The sequence below is a fragment of the Bos javanicus genome, chromosome 2 (genome assembly GCF_032452875.1).
Source record: "Bos javanicus breed banteng chromosome 2, ARS-OSU_banteng_1.0, whole genome shotgun sequence".
In the NCBI taxonomy this organism is placed as follows: Eukaryota; Metazoa; Chordata; class Mammalia; order Artiodactyla; family Bovidae; genus Bos; species Bos javanicus.
Genome location: NC_083869.1, coordinates 47,691,788 through 47,711,425, shown reverse-complemented (window position 1 = coordinate 47,711,425; position 19,638 = coordinate 47,691,788).

Genomic DNA, 19,638 nt, shown 5'->3' with positions numbered 1-19,638 from the left:
CCAAGTATCTGTAAAAGTAGCAGAAGTGGCCAAGCTGATGAGTGAGGCAAGAGGACCACAAGGCTGATTAGCAGCATGGAAAATAAGAGGGGAGATTTCACAGAGGATGGATGATCTGAGGCTCAATGATGCAGGGAGTTCAAAGAGAAAAAGGACCAAGGAGAGATCTGTGGATTTTGTTTCTAGGAGACAAATAATGGCTTTGAGGAAGTACTTCCAGATGAGGGCATAGAGGGGGCAATCAAGGGCTAAAGGAGATGGAGAGGAAGCAAAGCCATCAAGAAAGATTTCTCTTTCAACATGTGTGGTGAGAGAAACCACAGTGATGGGTGAGATCAGGAGTGCACTGTTTTGCAGGATGAAGCAGCAAGCAAGTGCACTTGGGGTTTCTGCCCTCCCTACACTCCCTCCTCAGAGTCTACTCCACCCACTGCGCTTGCTGAGAGGAGAGGGGATCCGCAATCTCCAGCCTCAGGTGATTGGACCAAGGAGGGCACCTGATTTGAGAAGGGCCAACCCAAGTGGCTAATGACATAACGCTTGAATGATTGGGCTCAAAAAGGTGACCAGGGACAATCACATTCCTTCTCATAAGGCCCCCAAGCCAAGACATACCGATGAAAGATATTCTTTGGGGATGGATCCTTGAGCTGAAAATAGGTATAGGAGAATGGAGCCCCCTCTATCCAGTCATGTGCATAGCTAACTCATGAGAACCCACAGGAAGTGGCTGAGAAAGAACAGAAAACAACAGATACCACGAGAAAAGTGGAGAGGCAGAGAGTAAAAGATGGCAATAATGAATCATGATGCCTCATGATGTAGGTCTTTGCATGAATGTCACCTCATTTATTTCTCATAACAATCCTATGAGACAGGTGCTATGATCGTCCTCATTTTAGGAACCCAAGACACAAAGGAGTTGTGCCTGACAAGACTCAAAGTAGAGCCATGATAAAAACTATAGACTGTCCTCTTGTTTAGCCATTTTGATTACTGCCTCTCCTAAGGGAGATGAGGGGCACTCCCTGAAGCTCCTGGGAGTCAACCCTTCCTAAGCTCAGATGCTTGAACTTTATTGGATTTCCTGAGATCATCTGAGCCTATCTGACCATCTGGAACAGCTTCTAGTTCCTGTCATCCAAAAGAACTCAACCAAATCAGATGGGGAGATTTGGGAGTTTTCTGAGTAAGGCAAACTGGAAATGTTAGAGAGAGAAGGGGATTGTTGATGGAGCAGACCTACAGGGAAGCACAAAGGGGTGGAACTAAGGGTGAGGGAGAGATTTTTCTTGTCCCACAGGCAGAACCATATGGCTTAGTTTTACAGTCAGGCTCCACAGTGCCACGTGACAAGTTAACCAACTAACCAAACCTGCAGGAGTTACACGCAGCCCAGTGGCTGTGCCTTTCCGGCTGGCTTAGCCACTAACGAAGGGAGCAGGTGAGGCTGGGCCTGCATGCCTCCTCCTTTCTGAGCCCAAGTTTCTCTGTTGATAAAATGGGGATGATGATTAATAAATGCAGAGAAGTTGACTTTCCAGGACTCTGGGGAAACTGCAGAGGTACAGAGCACCATGGTCGGGCCGCCCACTGTGGCAGCCAGACCCAAGGTCTCAAGTCAGATTTTCCAGAGTCAGTCTCTGAGGGGGAGGGCTGAGAGCAGGCAGTGTGTAGGGGAATGCTCTCAGGAGCAACACCTGTGAGGGTTGAGGGCGGCCAGAATGAGCAGAGGTAGAAGTTACAGGAAAGACAGCAGCCGATTCTGGGGCTGGACCTGGGATGGCCCACAGAGTCATCCCTGACTGAGGTTGGAGCTAAGCCTTTAAACCCCACATCCTCTGAGAAGTCAAGGTGCCTGGGATGCCCTGTCAGGTGCGGCAGCTCCCTTGAGTCAAGGGGGCATGTCCTGGGGAGAGACACAGCTGTGAGAGCTTCAGCAGGGAACGTTCCGTGCAGATCGGGGCGCAGGCGTGGGGAGAGTGCCTCAGTCTTGAAAGAGGGGATCTGAGTGGTACTTGCAACACATAAAAACTGAACCCCCAGTTTTCAGAGGCCAAATCAGGCAGGGAGCCTGGGCTTTGGCAAAGTGGGGACTGAAAGGGATCAGGAGGAGACTGCAGAAGGTTCTGTACTGACAAGCTCTCTCCCTATCCCCACCTGAAATTATTGAGCAAGTACGTGACCTGTGAAAATGCTGCATGTGTCTGCGTGTGTGTGTGTGGAGACTGTAAAGGGAGAGACTCCTGTATCTCGTCTGGAGCCAAGAAATCCAAGGAACTTAAAAAGTCAGAGAACCTGGAGATAAGGAGGCAAGGAAACTGTCAGGAGAACATTGGATCACAGTCTGGGCCAAGCCGAACCTAAATCTCCAGCGGGCAGGGGAGTCACAGGTGTGTCATGTTAAAAACACGCTCTTTTCCCAGCATGCAGCTGGGCTTGGAGGATTTCAGCACTTCCAGAGTGAAATAGAAACTCCTCTCTGCAGCACGTGTGTCCCCAGCCCACGTCTGGGCTTCCTCACTGAGAACTGCCCCAGCCCTGATTCAGGAGACGCACAATGAAATGAGAGGATAAGCCTATGCCTGAGGCATCTTCACTTCAGGGGACAGCACACAGATAGAGGCCAGCTGAGGACCTGGCAAGAGGCACTTGCAAGCCAAGGACAGATGCCCTGGGAGAAAGCAAACCGCCGGCACCTTGGTGGTGGACTTTCAGCCTCCAGAATGGTGAGAAATGCGTTTCTGTTGCCTAAACCAATGAGCCTGTGGTGTTTTGTTATGGCCGCCCCGGCTGACTGAGACAGGGAGATAGGAAGCCATGGGCTGAGAAGGTTGATGTGGGAGGCAAAACCTACCCACATGTGTTCCCTGCTTCTCTGTCTTCTCTTTCCTGTCTCCCACGTCAGACCCTGGAGGGGATGGTCAGTGGCCAGAGGACACCTGGCAGAGATGGGTTCCCAAGGGTGCATGTAACTGTGGACACACGAATGTGTAACACTGGAGACCAGGGCCTCCAGGGCTCCTTTGCCAATCGGCTTTCAGGCCGGAGGTCACAGCTGCAGGCACTTGAGGAAATAAAGGGAAGAGAAGCAGCTACACACACACACGTCCCTCTTCACTTCCCGCCACTTGTGTGCTTGCGTGTTGGCCATTGCTGAGGTCACTGACCTGAATTCAGCTCTCAAGGGACATTTGTTTCACTGTAATTCTTTTGATCCCAGTTTGGAACTTGGCTAAAAAGTATGACCCAATTTAAGAAAGTATTCACCGCCCATATCTAAACTGAAAACTGAGAACAAGAAAGGTAAGAGAGGGGCCTTATCTGAAAAATGAGGCAGCTGTGGTTTAAAAAAAAAAAAACCACAAGAAGGCTTTCTTCAAAGAAAATCTTACCAGGAAGCAGAAAGAAGGGAGGTACACGTGAGCTGAGCTGCTTGGATCAAAGGGGAGGGTTCCAGAATCCTGCCCAGCAAGACCAGGCTCTGAAATCACTTGACTATCATCTCTGAAATCCTCCTCTGGCCTCCGGTCTGCAATCTCTGAGGAGTCAGTAGTCCCAGCTCCCCAAACTGAGGGGGAGCCAGTGGAGCTGACACCCAGGGGAGGGTCCCCAGCTACTCCTCCTCAACCCAGCACCCATCCATTCACTCCCCACAGAAGGGAGGGAGAGCTGGGCAGGCTGAGAAGCCAGGTGGGGAGGTCTAGCTGGAGGAGGGGCCCCAAGTGCTGGAGCCTTGAGCCGGGATGAAGAAGCCCGCTCACCTCCCCAGACAAAACTGCCCCAGACCATGTACGTTCTGTCCTTCCCTCCTGACTTTTGCCGCAGAAAAATCCTCGCTCCCTTTGTCTAAGACCAGTCCCTGTCTGCACCAGCCCCTCCTGACTCTCCTGGGTACCTCTCCTTCTCTGCCCCCTGTCTCAGTCAATAGGTCCCCTCCTCATCAAAGTGAAGTGAAGTGAAAGTCATTCAGTCGTCTCCGACTCTCTGTGACCCCATGGATTATACAGTCCATGGAATTCTCCAGGCCAGAATACTGGAGTGGGTACCCTTTCCCTTCTCCAGGGGATCTTCTCGACCCAGGAATCGAACTGGAGTCTCCTGCATTGCAGCAGATTCTTTACCAACTGAGCTATCAGGGTCAAAACAAAACTTTGTGTGAAAAGCCCCTTGTCCCCCTCCTCTCCCTGTTCCCAGAGCTGTCAAGAGTGCCTACCATTGCCATTTCCACCCCTTTCTGTGCATTCACTTTTTAAATATTCTATATTTACATGCCTTAGTTCCTTGCTCTTTTCTTGGTTTGCAGCATCAGTTCTGTTGTATCCTTTATCCTTGTGGGTGGGTCACCAGCCAAGAGCAAAGGTCTTGAACTTGCTATTCTGTTGCCAGGAGGAGTGAGGAGCGGGGAGAACAGGGCAGCCTCAGGCTTGCCCCCTCCCACTATGAGGCTCACATGGAGCTCTGTGTTGAAACCAATGCACCAAGCTCGCCACCAGCCTTCTTGTCGTTGGGTCCATTTAGGGCTTATCTCTGTGTCCCTCTTTCCCACCAGAACCTCAGCTCTAGGGTGCTCAGCAGCTGCCCTTTAGACAGGCTCCTCACCCACCTTCTTCCCCTCGGTGAAGTGTAGCTCCCCGCGACCAGAAGGTCCACTGTGCCCCCAGATAGAATCTCCATTCATCCTGCCACTGTCTTAGGTCAGACCACAATCACCCCATCCTGCACGCCTGCGACTGCTTCCTCTCTGGGCCCATTGCTCCAGCTCAGGCCTTCCTAACTGAGAATTCACATTGCTGCCAGTGCAAACTTACAGTGTTATTTTACAGAGTTGTGCTACTTTCTGCTGTACAGCACAGGGAATCAGTTAGACATACACATATGTTCACTCTTTTTTAGATTATTTTCCCATATAGGTCCTTAGAGTATTGAGAAGGACCTCTATACAGTAGGTCCTTATTAGTTATCTATATATATAGTAGTGTGTATATGGAGAAGGCAATGGCACCCCACTCCAGTACTCTTGCCTGGAAAATCCCATGGGTGGAGGAGCCTGGTAGGCTGCAGTCCATGGGGTCACTAAGAGTCAGACACAACTGAGCGACTTCGCTTTCACTTTTCCCTTTCATGCATTGGAGAAGGCAATGGCACTCCACTCTAGTGTTCTTGCCTGGAGAATCCCAGGGACAGGGGAGCCTGGTGGGCTGCCGTCTGTGGGGTTGCACAGAGTCAGACATGACTGAGGCAACTTAGCAGCCACAGCAGCAGTGTGTATATGTCAATCCCAATCTCCCAATTTTTCCCTCCCCCTCTTTTGCCCCCAGTAACTATAAAATTGTTTTCTACATCTGGAACTTTGTTTTGTAAACACATTCATTTGTACCATTTTGTTAGATTCCACACAAAGCTAACATCTAACATACAATATTTGTTTTTCTGTGTCTTACTTACTTAGTATGATAATCTTCAAGTCCAGCCATGTAGCTATTAATGGCACTATCTCCTTCTTTTTATGGCTGAGTAATATTCCACTGTGTGTACATACTATATCTTCTTTATCCGCTCCTCTGTTGATGGACATTTACGTTGCTTCCCTATCCTGTCTATTGTAAATAGTGCTGCAATGAACATTGGAGTGTATGGATCTTTTTGAATTATGGTTTTCTCCAGATACTATGTCCAGGAGTTGGATTACTGGATCATAGAATAGCTCTATTTTTAATTTTTCAAGGACCTCCATACTGTTCTCCACAGCGGCTGTATCAGTTTACATTCCCACCACTGGTATAGGAGAGTTCCCTCCTCTCCACACCCTCTCTAGCATTTATTGTTTGTATAGTTTTAATGATAGCCATTCTGACCAATATGAGGTGATACTTCACTGAGCTTTGATTTGCATTTCTCTAATTATTAGCTATGTTGAGCATCTTTTCGTGTGCTTTTTGGCCATCTGTATGTCTACTCTAGAGAAATGCCTATTTAGATCTTCTGCCCATTTTTTGACTGGGTTGTTTGCTATTTCTGTTGTTGTCATTGAGCTGTATGAGCTGTTTGTCTATTTTGGAGATTAATTCCTTGTTGGTTGCTTCATTTACAAATATTTTCTCCCATTCTGTGGGTTGTTTTCTCATTTTGTTTATGGTTTCCTTTGCTGTGCAAAAGCTTTTAAGTTTAATTAGGTCTCATTTGTTCATATGACCCCTAGTAGAGGACTGGTCCTGCTGTAATCTAGGAAACAGTGTGGTAACTGATTCATACTAAAGTGTTAATGACTAGTCACATCCCAATATGCCTTCCTCTCAAGTTTTGTTTGTAGTTAGTAGAAGAATATCTCTTCACTAAAAGGAATTCTTTTTAAACTTTAAACTCATTATTAAGAATATTTAAAGTAGTTATTTTGGAATTAACTTCTTTAAGAATTTTAGAATTCTAAAAGCTTCTTTTAGAATTTTTCAAAAATTTAACTCTGATTTTTCTCATTATTATCTGTTCAATGACTATGTCTTCCTGTCAGATCATAAATAATCCTGAGAGAACATGGATCAAGTTTTTCTTCTTCTTCATTGTATCCCTACCATGTAGCACAGTGACTGGCTCAGAATAATGCCTTTATAAATATTTGTTAAATAATGTGTTATGAGTAAATGAACAAGTGAGTGAGTGAGAGGGAAAATCATTCCTAGTGTCATTTTCTCTAAATAACACTAGAATATCTCCCACAGTCAGTCATCAATATGCCCACGAGTAAGTCTGGTCCTAAAGAGAAGTTGAGGGGACAAGCAGTGCCTATGGCATGGTTCATGCAGCCCCCAGTGCCATCTGATTTGGCCCCTTGGGACTTTCCTACATATTCCAATGATGTCCCTGGTCTGAACATCTCTGGGACAGCCTGCATAGCCATAGGGTGAAGGTGGAATATATTATAGCTTCATAGTGAAGTGAAGTCACTCAATCGTGTCCGACTCTTTTCGACCCCATGGACTGTAGCCTACCAGGCTCCTCTGCCCATGGGATTTTCCAGGCAAGAGTACTGAAGTGGGTTGCCATTTCCTTCTCCAGAAGATCTTCCCGACCCAGGGATCGAACCCAGGTCTCCCTCATTTTAGGCAGACGCTTTACCATCTGAGCCACCAGGGAAGTCCTAGTGACTATAGCTTCATAGTCACCTCTTATGTTTGACTCCAAGCACTATCCCCTGGCTAAATTACCCACTCTATCCACCAGGCTTGCCCAAATGACGTTATGTAGTTCTTAAAACTAAATTAACCTCCTGAATGATACAGACTTGCTGTCATCAAAGTTACTCCAAAGACAGTTGTCATTGTTTAGTCACTAAGTCATGTCCACCTCTTTTGTGACCACCATGGACTGAAACCCATCAGGCTTCTCTGTCCATGGGATATCCTAGGCAATAATACTTGAGTGAGTTGCCATGTCTTTCTCCAAGGGATCTTCCTGACCCAAGGATCAGACCTGGGTCTCCTGCGTTGCAGGAGTATTCTTTACCACTGAGCCATCAGGGAATTCCTCCAAAGACAGTGGTTGAGGCAGTTCTGAAGGGCGCGTCAGGGGGCATCTGAGCAGCAGCTGTCTTATTGGAATGAACGAACAGCTCGAGAGAGGAAAACTCTCCCCTAGGTACACAGTCTCCAAATGTGTGGTTGAGAAAATGTGACTTCCAGGTGACATCATGTAGGTGGCTAAACAGGTGGAGTCGGTGACTGTGTAACCCAAGAAAGTGCCTGTGTAATCCAAGCTAGGAGTGCTGGAGGCGCTGAGAAAGCCAAGGCAGAGAAAGTCTCTTCATAAAAAGGAAGAATTAGTTTATATGAGAGAATACTTTAAAGAAATGTAGCCAGTTCTGGGTCTTAAACATGCTTAAATCAAAGGGGTGAAACAGGGCAATCATTTGAAATGACAAAATATTTATAAAATATTAAAATGCGTTATATTTAATGTTTTAAAGTATACGATTCTGTATTTTGTTTTCATCTTTTTTATTGAAGTATAGTTGATTTGTAATGTTAGCTTCAGGTTTACAGCACAATAATCCAGTTATACATTTTTTCCAGATTCCTTTCCCTTATAGGTTATTACAAAAACTTGAGTGTAGTTCCCTGTGCTATACCATAGGTCCTTGTTGGTTCTCCCCACTCCCTGCACTGGACCACCAGGGAATTCTCTTGGTTTTATTATTTAGGAAATATGGTCACCAAGGAGCTTCCCAGGTGGCACTAGTAGTAAAGAATCTGCCTGCAATGCAGAAGCCACAGGAGATGTGGGTTTGATCCCTGAATCCGGAAGATCCCCTGGAGGAGGACATGGCAACCCACTGTAGTATTCTTGCCTGGAGAGTCCTATGGACAGAGGAGCCTGGCAGGCTACAGTCCACGGGGTTGCAAAGAGTCGGACATACTGAAGTGATTTAGCATGCATGCACGCATGGTTACCATAGGTATACTTGGCCCAGAGAGTGGCTAGAAGACCCTGGAGAGAAAGCAGCAACAGCTGAAAGGATGGCCCTTGAGTGTTGTGAAAGTCTGCTTCTTGGGAGAGACGGGATGCCGGAGCCAGAAAAGGGTGGGCGATTCCAGACATTCATAAGCTCAGAAGGCATTTGAAGAAGCCACTGGAGGCTTGACAGACATAATTCCAGGTTCTGATATATTATTATCTAAAATGTGATCCACACCCTGGATTTCAGGATCTTGGAGGAGCTTATGTCTTATATATATATTTGCATTTTATCAGAAAAACACTGGGCCTTGCATAAAGCAGATGGTTCATGAGTGTTTGTCAACAATGAGTTGTGAAAGGACTGTGAGAGAAAGATGTGGCAGGAGTATCTGGCAGGGAGCCCCAGAGTGAAGGCAGGGAGTCCAAAGGTCAGAGGCGGGTTGCCTTCACTGAGATGTCCCAGGTGATGGGCAGAAAGGCTGACGTCTTACCGAGAACTGTCTGCATGCTCTGGCTGTTCTCCAAATCCTGAGTCCAGGTGTCTTCATCTCTGTGACTCCATCCTTGAATAAACCTCCAGGTTCCTGTCCTGCCCTCAGGTTATCTGTTTTATAATCGTAATGCATATGTTACAATAAAGGACAGAGATGGCGGGGACCTAACAGAAGCAGAAGATATTAAGAAGAGGTGGCAAGAATACACAGAAGAACAGTACAAAAAAGATCTTCACGACCAAGATAATCACGATGGTGTGATCACTCACCACAGCCAGACATCCTGGAATGTGAAGTCAAGTGGGCCTTAGGAAGCATCACTACAAACAAAGCTAGTGGAGGTGATGGAATTCCAGTTGAGCTATTTCAAATCCTGAAAGATGATGCTGTGAAAGTGCTGCACTCAATATGCCAGCAAATTTGGAGAACTCAGCAGTGGCCACAGGACTGGAAAAGGTCAGTTTTCATTCCAATCCCAAAGAAAAGCAATGCCAAAGAATGCTCAAACTACTGCACAATTGCACTCATCTCACACGCTAGTAAAGTAATGCTTAAAATTCTCCAAGCCAGGCTTCAGCAATACGTGAACCGTGAACTTCCAGATGTTCAAGCTGGTTTTAGAAAAGGCAGAGGAACCAGAGATCAAATTGCCAACATCCGCTGGATCATGGAAAAAGCAAGAGAGTTCCAGAAAAACATCTATTTCTGCTTTATTGATTATGCCAAAGCCTTTGTGTGGATCACAATAAACTGTGGAAAATTCTTCAAGAGATGGGAATACCAGACCACCTGACCTGCCTCTTGAGAAACCTGTAATACGCAGGTCAGGAGGAGAAGGCAATGGCACCCCACTCCAGTACTCTTGTCTGGAAAATCCCATGGACGGAGGAGCCTGGTAGGCTACAGTTCATGGGGTCGAGAAGAGTCGGACATGACTAAGCAACTTCACTTTCATTTTTCACTTTCATGCATTGGAGAAGGAAATGGCAACCCACTCCAGTGTTCTTGCCTGGAGAATCCCAGGGACAGGGGAGCCTGGTGGGCTGCCGTCTGTGGGGTCGCACAGAGTCGGACACGACTGAAGCGACTTAGCAGCAGCATGCAGGTCAGGAAGCAACAGTTAGAACTGGATGTGGAACAACAGACTGGTTCCAAATAGGAAAAGGAGTACGTCAAGGCTGTATATTGTCACCCTGCCTATTTAGCTTCTATTCAGAGTACATCATGAGAAACGCTGGGCTGGAAGAAGCACAAGCTGGAATCAAGATTGCTGGGAGAAATATCAATAACCTCAGATATGCAGATGACACCACCCTTATGGCAGAAAGTGAAGAGGAACTAAAGAGCCTCTTGATGAAAGTGAAAGAGAAGAGTGACAAAGTTGGCTTAAAACTCAACATTCAGAAAACTAATTTCATGGCATCCGGTCCCATGACTTCATGGCAAATAGATGGGGAAACAGTCACTGACTTTATTTTTCTGGGCTCCAGAATCACTGCAGATGGTGACTGCAGCCATGAAATTAAAAGATGCTTACTCCTTGGAAGGAAAGTTATGACCAACCTAGATAGCATATTAAAAAGCAGAGACATTACTTTGCCAACAAAGGTCAATCTAGTCAGGCTATGCTTTTTCCTGTGGTCATGTATGGATGTGAGAGTTGGACTGTGAAGAAAGCTGAGTGCCGAAGAATTGATGCTTTTGAACTGTGGTGTTGGAGAAGACTCTTGAGAGTCCCTTGGACTGCAAGGAGATCCAACCAGTCCATCCTAAAGGAGATCAGTCCTGGGTGTTCATTGGAAAGACTGATGTTGAAGCTGAAACTCCCAGTACTCTGGCCACCTGGTGTGAAGAGCTGACTCATTTGAAAAGACCTTGATGCTGGGAAAGATTGAGGGCAGGAAGAGAAAGGGATGACAGAGGATGAGATGGTTGGATGGCATCACCGACTCAATGGACATGGGTTTGGGTAAACTCTGGGAGTTGATGATGGACAAGGAGGCCTGGCGTGGTGCAGTTCATGGGGTCACAAAGAGTCGAACACGACTGAGCAATTGAACTGAACTGAATGCATACATGTTAATCTCAAACTCCTCATTTATCCCTCTCCACCCCTTCCCCTTTGGTAACCATATGTTTGTTTTCTATGTCTGTTGGTCTGTTTCTATTTTGTAAATAAGTTCATTTGTTTTTTACTGTTTTTTTTTTTTTTTAGATTTTGCATATATGCAATATCATATGATACTTGTCTTTCTCTCTCTGGCTTACTTCACGTAGTGTGATAATCTCTAGATGTATCCATGCTGCTGCAAATGGCATTATTTCCTTCTTTTTAATGGCTGAGTAATATTCCATTATATATATCCCACCTCTTCTTTATCCATCTGTCTGTCAATGGACCTTAAGGTTGCTTCCATGTCTTGGCCATTGTAAACAGTGGTGCAAGGAACTCTGGGATGCATGTATCTTTTAGAATTATGGTTTTCTCCGGATGTATGCCCAGGAGTGGGGTTGCTGGATCATAGGGTAGCTCTATTTTTAGTTTTTTAAGGAACCTCCATACTGTTCTCCACAGCGGCTGCACCAGTTTACCTTCCCACCACCAGTATAGGAGAGTTCCCTTTTCTCCACACCCTCTCCAACATTTATTGTAAACCAAACTACTGCTTAAAAAAGCATAAGAAACTGCCATAACTAGCTATGTGACCTTAAGAGAATCATTTTAACCTCTCAGTGCTGCAGTTTCTGCATTTTTTGATAGGGAGCTGGACTCCAGATTCTCTAAGTCCCTTCTGGCCTGGGGTTCATTTTCCACAACACGCATGAGATTCTGGTGAGAGATGTCCCTTGTCCCAGGCACCAGGAAAACACGCAGCCTGCTTGGGGTGAGGAGTCACAAGCCACTCCTCTGGAAAGTCGAGTCCACCTGGCTGCCACCAGGAGAAGGCAGAGAACAGGGACCCACAGACCTCTCCCCCGCCTCAAGTCAAAAGGAGCAAATTATTTTTACCTGTGGACTGATGCCCTAGGAGGCACTGCTCTCTGCTTGTCTCCTCTTCTTCCTCACCCTCTCAAAGGGCATGGGACTCTCCAAGAATAAGGGCTTGGCTACCTGCTTGAGAAATAGAGAGCAGTACAGCTGGAAGGATCAGGAAAGCCAGGCCTTGCATTCTCCACTAGTCAGCCAGAAAGCTGCCCAAGGGTGCCCTTTGTACCCCATGTCTTTTCTCACCAGCTATGACCACAACCAACAGAGAGAGAGAGAAAGGGGGCAGGGTAGGGGAGGAGGGAGGGAAAGAAGGAAAGTCAGCTCACAAGTGCTCTCCCACTGTGAGCATGGGTACCCCAAAGTAGGGGGCTGGGGTCCAGACCTTGGGCTGGGCAGGAACACCTGGTTCCTAGTCTTGGCTAAGTCTCCCAGCGTTTCTGAAAGTACCAACCCCTAGTGAAAACTGACGGCACTTGCAGTGTGTTTGTTTATTGACATGTACTACTTTCTAAACTATAACATTAATAATATGGGTAGAACAGCCACTAAAATGACACAGTTGAAAATACCTATGAGTAGGAGTTCAAATATTTTCTATGCATCCTGGCCTAAACCTTGGCTGGTCACTTGGGGGTACACAGACACCCTGGACATACTCAGTGATGTGCCAAAGGCACCGGAAACCACCATAGACGTGACACACATTCAGAGAGCATCTGCACCACTCAGATGCAAGTGGCTGAAAATATAGGCGAGAACCCAACTGTGTTACAGAGTAGAATGTACAATCCATGTGAATTTTTATTATCAGAGGAAGCTTGGCAGAAAGTTATACTTCTGTGGGAGACCCTGGGATCTGGGTCAGATCACCAAGGTCATGGTATCTTCGGAGGTGGGGGGTACTTGGTGAAAAAATTTCCAAAGCAGTGTTCTAAGTGGAGGCAATTAGGCCCAAGGATGAGATGATACTGGGGATTAAGGTGTCAACATAAAAATTGGGGATAAGAAACAATTCAACCCATAATGTAACTATTTACTTAACTTGGTTCAGATGAACCAGTAAGAGAAAAAAGAACCCACCAGCTCACCAGTGAAATGTCGTAAAGGCTTCCCTGGGACCTGATATGAATAACAAAAAGACTGGCCCAACTTGGCCCCTTTTGGGCAAGACACAAGGGCAGCCAGCTTCTACCTCAGGCCTTCACTATGGCAGGATGCTGCTACAGACTGAATGTCTGTGTCCCTTAGATTCACATGTTGAAATCCTAACTCCCAATGTGATGATATTCAGAGGTGATTGTGATGCTATTAAGATGGTATTGGAAGGTGACTAGGTCATGAGGGTAGATCCCTTGTGATGAGATTAGTGTCCTTAAGAGAGAACTTCTCTGCTCTCCAGCATGTGAGCACATGAGTAGAGGGTTGTCTGCAAACCAGGAAAAGAAACAGAAACAGAAATTGCCAGCACATTGATCTCAGACTTCCTAGCTTCCAGAACTGTGAGAAATGTTTGTTATTTAAGCCACCCAGTCTGTGTTACATTTGTCATTTGTTACAGCAGACCCAGCTAAGGCAGACAGCGAGGATTCTAGGGGTGTGATGACCCGTCCAAACACGTGCAAAGGTAGAACCTCCTGGATCACCCAGTCCTGGCCCACTGCCCAGAGAGTGGAGCCGTCTGCCGGCAGCAGCTGTGTGAGGCTGCAGGGCTGATCTTCCAGGGGGCAGAACGAGTGGTTCCTCTTCTTCCCCAAAAATGGGCCCCCAAATTCTTGCTGCCCCACACTGTCCCCTCCCTTAAGATGTGGTGCTGCTGGGACTCTGGATGGTCCCGTTTTGAGGTCTCGGTCCCTCTGGTGGCCTGAGTCTCCGAGGGTTGAGGGTCCCTGGCAGGAAGCTCTTGCTGAGCCTGCAGTGGAGGCTTCCCGGGTGCTGACACCAGGCTGCATTTGTAATGCTAGTAGCAGCTCCACACACTCTAATCTGGTTTATGCAGACCCTGTCATTTCACAGCCCACAAGGAAGGCTATGAGGAGGGATTTGCTTTGATCTATTATCAAAGAAGATTTTTGCATCTACGTGGGAATGGCTAATGCTAAAAATATTGCTGTTTGGGAGAAACAGGAGCCCCTCTATGCCCTAAATTCATATATTTCAAATGGTAGTGTGGCACCTTGGAACACTCAGCATTAAACAAATGTGAAACTGTTTCATTCTGCACATGAAGAGACCAAATGAAGGGAGACTTGTGCAAGTTCCCTCCCTTGCCTTGTGCAGAGCTCCCTAAGCAGTCTGGCCAGAGCTGCCAGAAAGTGGGGGACTGCTGTCCCTCTCAAGGCTCTGAACACAAGGGCCAGGGCTCAGAAACTGGTTCAGAAAAACGTTTCTTGCACATTCTGCTCCAGCACACAGGGATGGGATTTGAGCCGGGAGTTGGGGTCTGAATCGAAGCACTGCCTCCCACCAGCTGCATGGGATTAGCTTGGGTGAGTTGGTAACCTCGGAGTCTGGGCTTCCTCATTTGCAAGATGGGGATCATGGTATTTGACCTTCCGTCTCGTGGGACTTTTATGAGAATCAAGTGGAATAGTGCAGATGAAGTTACCTGTAAACCATAAAGCATCATATACCTTGCAAAGGACATATTTGGGGTTTTGTCACCCAGCATCTTTTTCTTTAATATTTACTTATTTGGCTGCACCAGGTCTTAGTTGTGGCATGTGGGATCCAGTTCCTTGACGGGATCAAACCCGGGCCCCCTGCATGGGGAGCACAGAGCATGGAGTCTTAGCCAGTGGGCCAACAGGGAAGTCCCATTCAGCATCTTGTAACTCTCCTTGTAGTAATCATATAATGGTTATTCTATAACTGAATTTACTTTGGACACCCAGCCTCATCCCACTCTTAGTCCCCAGGCTTCAGATTGACTTGACCCTTCCCCCAGTCCCAGAAACTGGGGGTGCAACTCAAGGCCTGGCTGAGGAAAGCTTTGCACACTCCTTCTGTTGAGCACTGGCCCTCAGAGTCATTTCCAAGGCCCCCCAGTGTGTTTCCCTGTGTTGCAAAGGCTATACAGCTAGAAACTACCTTTTCAAGATTCTTCTATAGGCAGTGACCTGAATGCAAAGTATAATGCAAAATTTTCACTGAAACTAGATTTGCAAGGCAGAAGTACAGAAGAGATGGTGACTTCCAAGTTTTTTGCAGGCATACATGCTCACAGAGACAGTTTCTTCTGCAGCAATGGTCCAACATCTGATCAGTCGTGTCTTGGGTTTGAGAAGCAGGTTGTTGGCAATGGCAGTGGTGCCATCAGCCTCCTGGCCTTCAAATCCCTGATTCACAGATATGACAGTCTTGAGTGGTCATGAACTCAGTGACAGTTGAGTGGTCTTGAACTCAACTATTTACGTAGTGGCTTCCTTATCCCCTGATCTTGCTCCAGAAGGTTAGTTCTGCTGTATTCTGTGAGTCACTTCTAAAGATTCAATGCAGAACATTCCTTCAGATGATCCAACAATCTTGTAAGAACCTGTTACTGAAGTTAAGTCCCTCTCTGCTCTAAGTTTCTAGAGTGACTTCTGTGTTCTATCAAGGCATACCTGTACCTGGTATAGAGGAGATGGGCGCATGGGAGCCCATTTAGACCAAGGAGAGGATCAGATCACAAAATTTCATCCAAACAGCTGAGAAACACAGGCTAACTTTCTGACGGACTTGGAGGTTTCAAGGCAAGAGCAGCTGGCTGCAATCTGGCCTCCGTGAGAAGTCTGAGAAGAGAAACAACATGAGAGGGTCAAGCCAAGAGATGAGAGCATCCTCATCCTGACACCATTTGAGTAGCCAAATCAAGCAATGTCTTGCGCCAAACCTATCCTTGGACTTTTGAGTTACATGAGCCAATAAATTTCTCCTTCTATGTAGGACAGTTGGATTTGGACTAGTCCATCGTTTGTCCAAAATATAACTCAGCAGGCATAATGATGATCCCTGGAGAGGAACCACAGAACAGCAGGGGTCAGAAGGATATAGATCACATGTTCTCAAGGAGGAGTCAGCATCAGAATCACCTGAGAGCATTTCAGATCACATGGGGGAATTTCTTTTAGAGGAGATGGTTCTCACATACACCATGGAAGAACATGGCTGCCATGGATTTCCCCCCACAAGGAAGAGGAAACAAAGCAGAGGACGTTCCCTGAACACACTTGAATGTTTGAATCCCAGTTTCAGGTACAAACATTAGTTTTTACTTAATTTTTCTTTTTTTCTTTTAGGGTTAAAAAAAAAAACAAAAAACCTTTAGCATTGAATCAGTCAGTTCTGTAACCACCAGATGAGAATCCTATTAAGTGAAATATTTCAGCCCAGCTTGTGTGAGCTGAAGCAGTTGGGCCATTTTTAAAAATTGTAATAAATAAGTGAATATCTAATCAATCCCTTGAGTGCCGGCTCTCTGTTCTGTGTGCTCCCAGAGCTGTGCTTTTTCATCTTGATTCTATGCCCCTGAAAAGAAAAGCAGTGCAGGGAGAAATGTTGACAGACTGTTCTCTGTGACGTCAGCCAACAGAAAAAGCTGAACGATTGATGCTCATTCCAGAAACTGTTTCTACTGTGGGTTTTTTGTGGGTGCAGATTTAAATAACCCTTCCTTTTCTGGAGTAAGCATTAACTATTTGATACCAAAAGCCACCCAAGGAGAGAAGGCAAATGTTTTGATGCCTGCAATGTGGATAAGACAAAACAGAGACGGAAATACAGCTATGGAGTGAACAGCCTCACGACTAAATACTGATCAAGGATTTCTGAGGTGCCTGGTCAGGGCTCAGGTCGCCACAGACAGACCAGACCCACTGGGTCAAGAAATTTGCCATCTCCAGAGAAATGAGCTTGGTTAAAGAGCATGATTATTTGATAGAGAATTTTATCTTTGGAATCAAACAAAAATTACTCAAAGGCAAAGCTGGATGATTAAACCAGCTGACTCTAAAGTATGACTCATGGGATGGTTCTGAAGTCAGTTCCCAAAGATAATTTCTGCAAATATCTTGAGTGTCTTGGAACGTGTGTGCAAGCTTTATGGTCCCACTTTATTTTTTTATGGAGGTATAGTTGATGTACAGTCTAATATAAGTTTCAGGTAATAGTGCTTCACGATTTTTAAAGGTTATAATCTATAGTTATTATAAAATATTGGTTTTATTCCTTGTGCTGTACAGTATATCCCTGTAGCTTATTTATTTTATACATAGTAGTTTGTACCTCTTAAGCCCCTCCCTTGTCTTCCCCCTTCCCTCTCCCCACTGGTAATCACTACTTTGTTCTCTAGATCTGTGAGCCTGTTTCTTTTTTTTTATATTCCACATATAAGTCATATCATATGGTATTTATCTTTGAGTTATTTTATTAAGTATGCTATGCTAAGTCGCTTCAGTCGTGTCTGACTCTGTGCAACCCCATAGACGGCAGCCCACCAGGCTCCCCCGTCCCTGGGATTCTCCAGGCAAGAACACTGGAGTGGGTTGCCATTTCCCTCTCCAATGCTTGAAAGTGAAAAGTGAAAGTGAAGTCGTTCAGTCATGTCCAACTCTTAGCGACCCCATGGACTGCAGCCTACCAGGCTCCTCCATCCATGGGATTTTCCAGGCAAGAGTACAGGAGTGGGGTGCCATACCCTCCAAATCCATCCATGTTGTTGTCTGAGCTGCCACTTGAAAGAGGCAAATTCATTCCATGTAGAAATTCCATTTTGTTTTTTTGTTTTTAGGAACTTATATAGGCAAAAAAAAAGATCATGTAATTAAATGCTTGGTTAATGGAAATTTTCTCTAAACTGAATTTCCCCATACCTTCCCTGGATGTGGGCATTTATTAGGCCACTTAAATGTTAACATTAAATTATACTGGCCCATTGCCTCTTCCCAGGCATCCCCTTTAAGGCTCCCTCTGGGTATTTCTGGAGTCTTGTCAGTGTGAAAGAACCGTCTCATCCCTCAGGACCTTCTGCCTGGCCCCTCATTGCTAACTGCGGCCCACGAAGCTACTCATGACCCTTTCGGCCTGATCTTTCGGGGCACCACCTTCCCTTTGAGCCCCTATATTCCCTGCAGACGTGGGCCACCCCATGTTGTATTTCCTCCTCTGGACCTGGTTCTCCAAAGTCCCTCCTGCAAGCAGCTCACTGACCCTCTACAGCTTCTTTCTAATCCCATCCCCTCATCTACAGGGCAGAGGGACAGATGCCACAACACCCAACTCCATCCTACCTCCCCACCAGGCTCTGAATCAAGGTCCATCACCTCTGCTTTTTATGCCAGCGGATCCCTGAGCCGCCTGATAGCTCGTGACTCCACCTGACGATGACTCCCCATCGGGTTCAACAGCAGCTAAAATAAAGATCAGGCAAAGGCCTTGAGAAGGCAGATTCCATCTGTCACCTCTCTTGATTCTGACAGCTGATTTCAGGCCAAAGCTTACATTTAATTAACAGAATGGGATATGGGCAGGAGCCCACTGCTTTCCATGAAAAGGGTCAGAACCATGTCTGCAAGTCACCATTTGATCAAGACACACCTCACAGAGTCCAGGGTCCAGGGATGGTCAACAACCTGTCGAGGCCAGTGGACATGATGGTGCCACAGATACTATATAATAAATTATTATACCAGGTTTCCTTTAAGGAATTCTGTTGTGGGGGGTGCTCACAGTCTGCTCTATAAAGGCTGTACTGTTTTGATTCTTTTACAGGAAAAAAAAGGCTCTACTTCATATGGTTATGGGGAAAATTAAATGGAGTTTCAGATATGGGGGTTAAGCCCTCACATCTTCTCCTCCCCACCCTGCCTCCTTCTCCTAGCAACTTCATAGAACTGTACAGTTTATTTGAATATTTGAAGAAAATGATGTATTTATATTAAAACAAGCATGAATATATTATGAAATCAGATACAAAAATTCACATGAATTTTTAAGATAGAATGAGGGACTTAAAAGAAATTTCATCTCTGCTGCTCTGGGGCATGCATTACTCTTGTTAGTGATTTTTTTGCAAAAAAGTTGTGAAAGTTCTGGCTTGGGCCCCAGGGAGGCACCCGCAGCTCTCTTGCTGACAACCCACAGAGTTGGCCTGTGTGTTAAAGGAACCTCTCTGAAGGTGGTGCAGTGAGGCGGAGGAAAGGGAGGCTGGGTTCTGAGCTCAGCCCTGTGCAGGAGTTGTACACGGTGCCTCTTGGATCCAGAGCCTCCCATGCCAGGAATCCACAGTGTTTCTTTGCAGGTCTCCCACGAGCCCACATCACCCAAGGACAGTGAGCCTCAGGGAGGGGAAGAACTCTCAGCTGCATGCCTGCTGAATCTCGCTACTCCTGCACCTCCTGATGAAGGGTCCCCATCCTTGTCACCTTCCAGCCTTCCTCAGCTCCAATATGAGGATCCCTGAGGCTGGCTGTCCTGGAGGAGGCCAGGCTGTGTCCAGGAACTGGCCGTGGGCTCTCTTGGCCCTCCCCTATCTTCACTCCCCCTACACCCCATCAGTGATCCATCCCAGACAGGACAGTCTCAACCATTCCACATCTGATTCCAGGAGAAGGCGACCTCATGGTTTTTCCAGAGGGGACGTAGGGCAGTGAGTTTCTAGTGGTCATGATGGATTCTGAAGTGTGAAGATGAGGCTCCCGGGAGCCCCAGAGCCTTGTGTGGCAG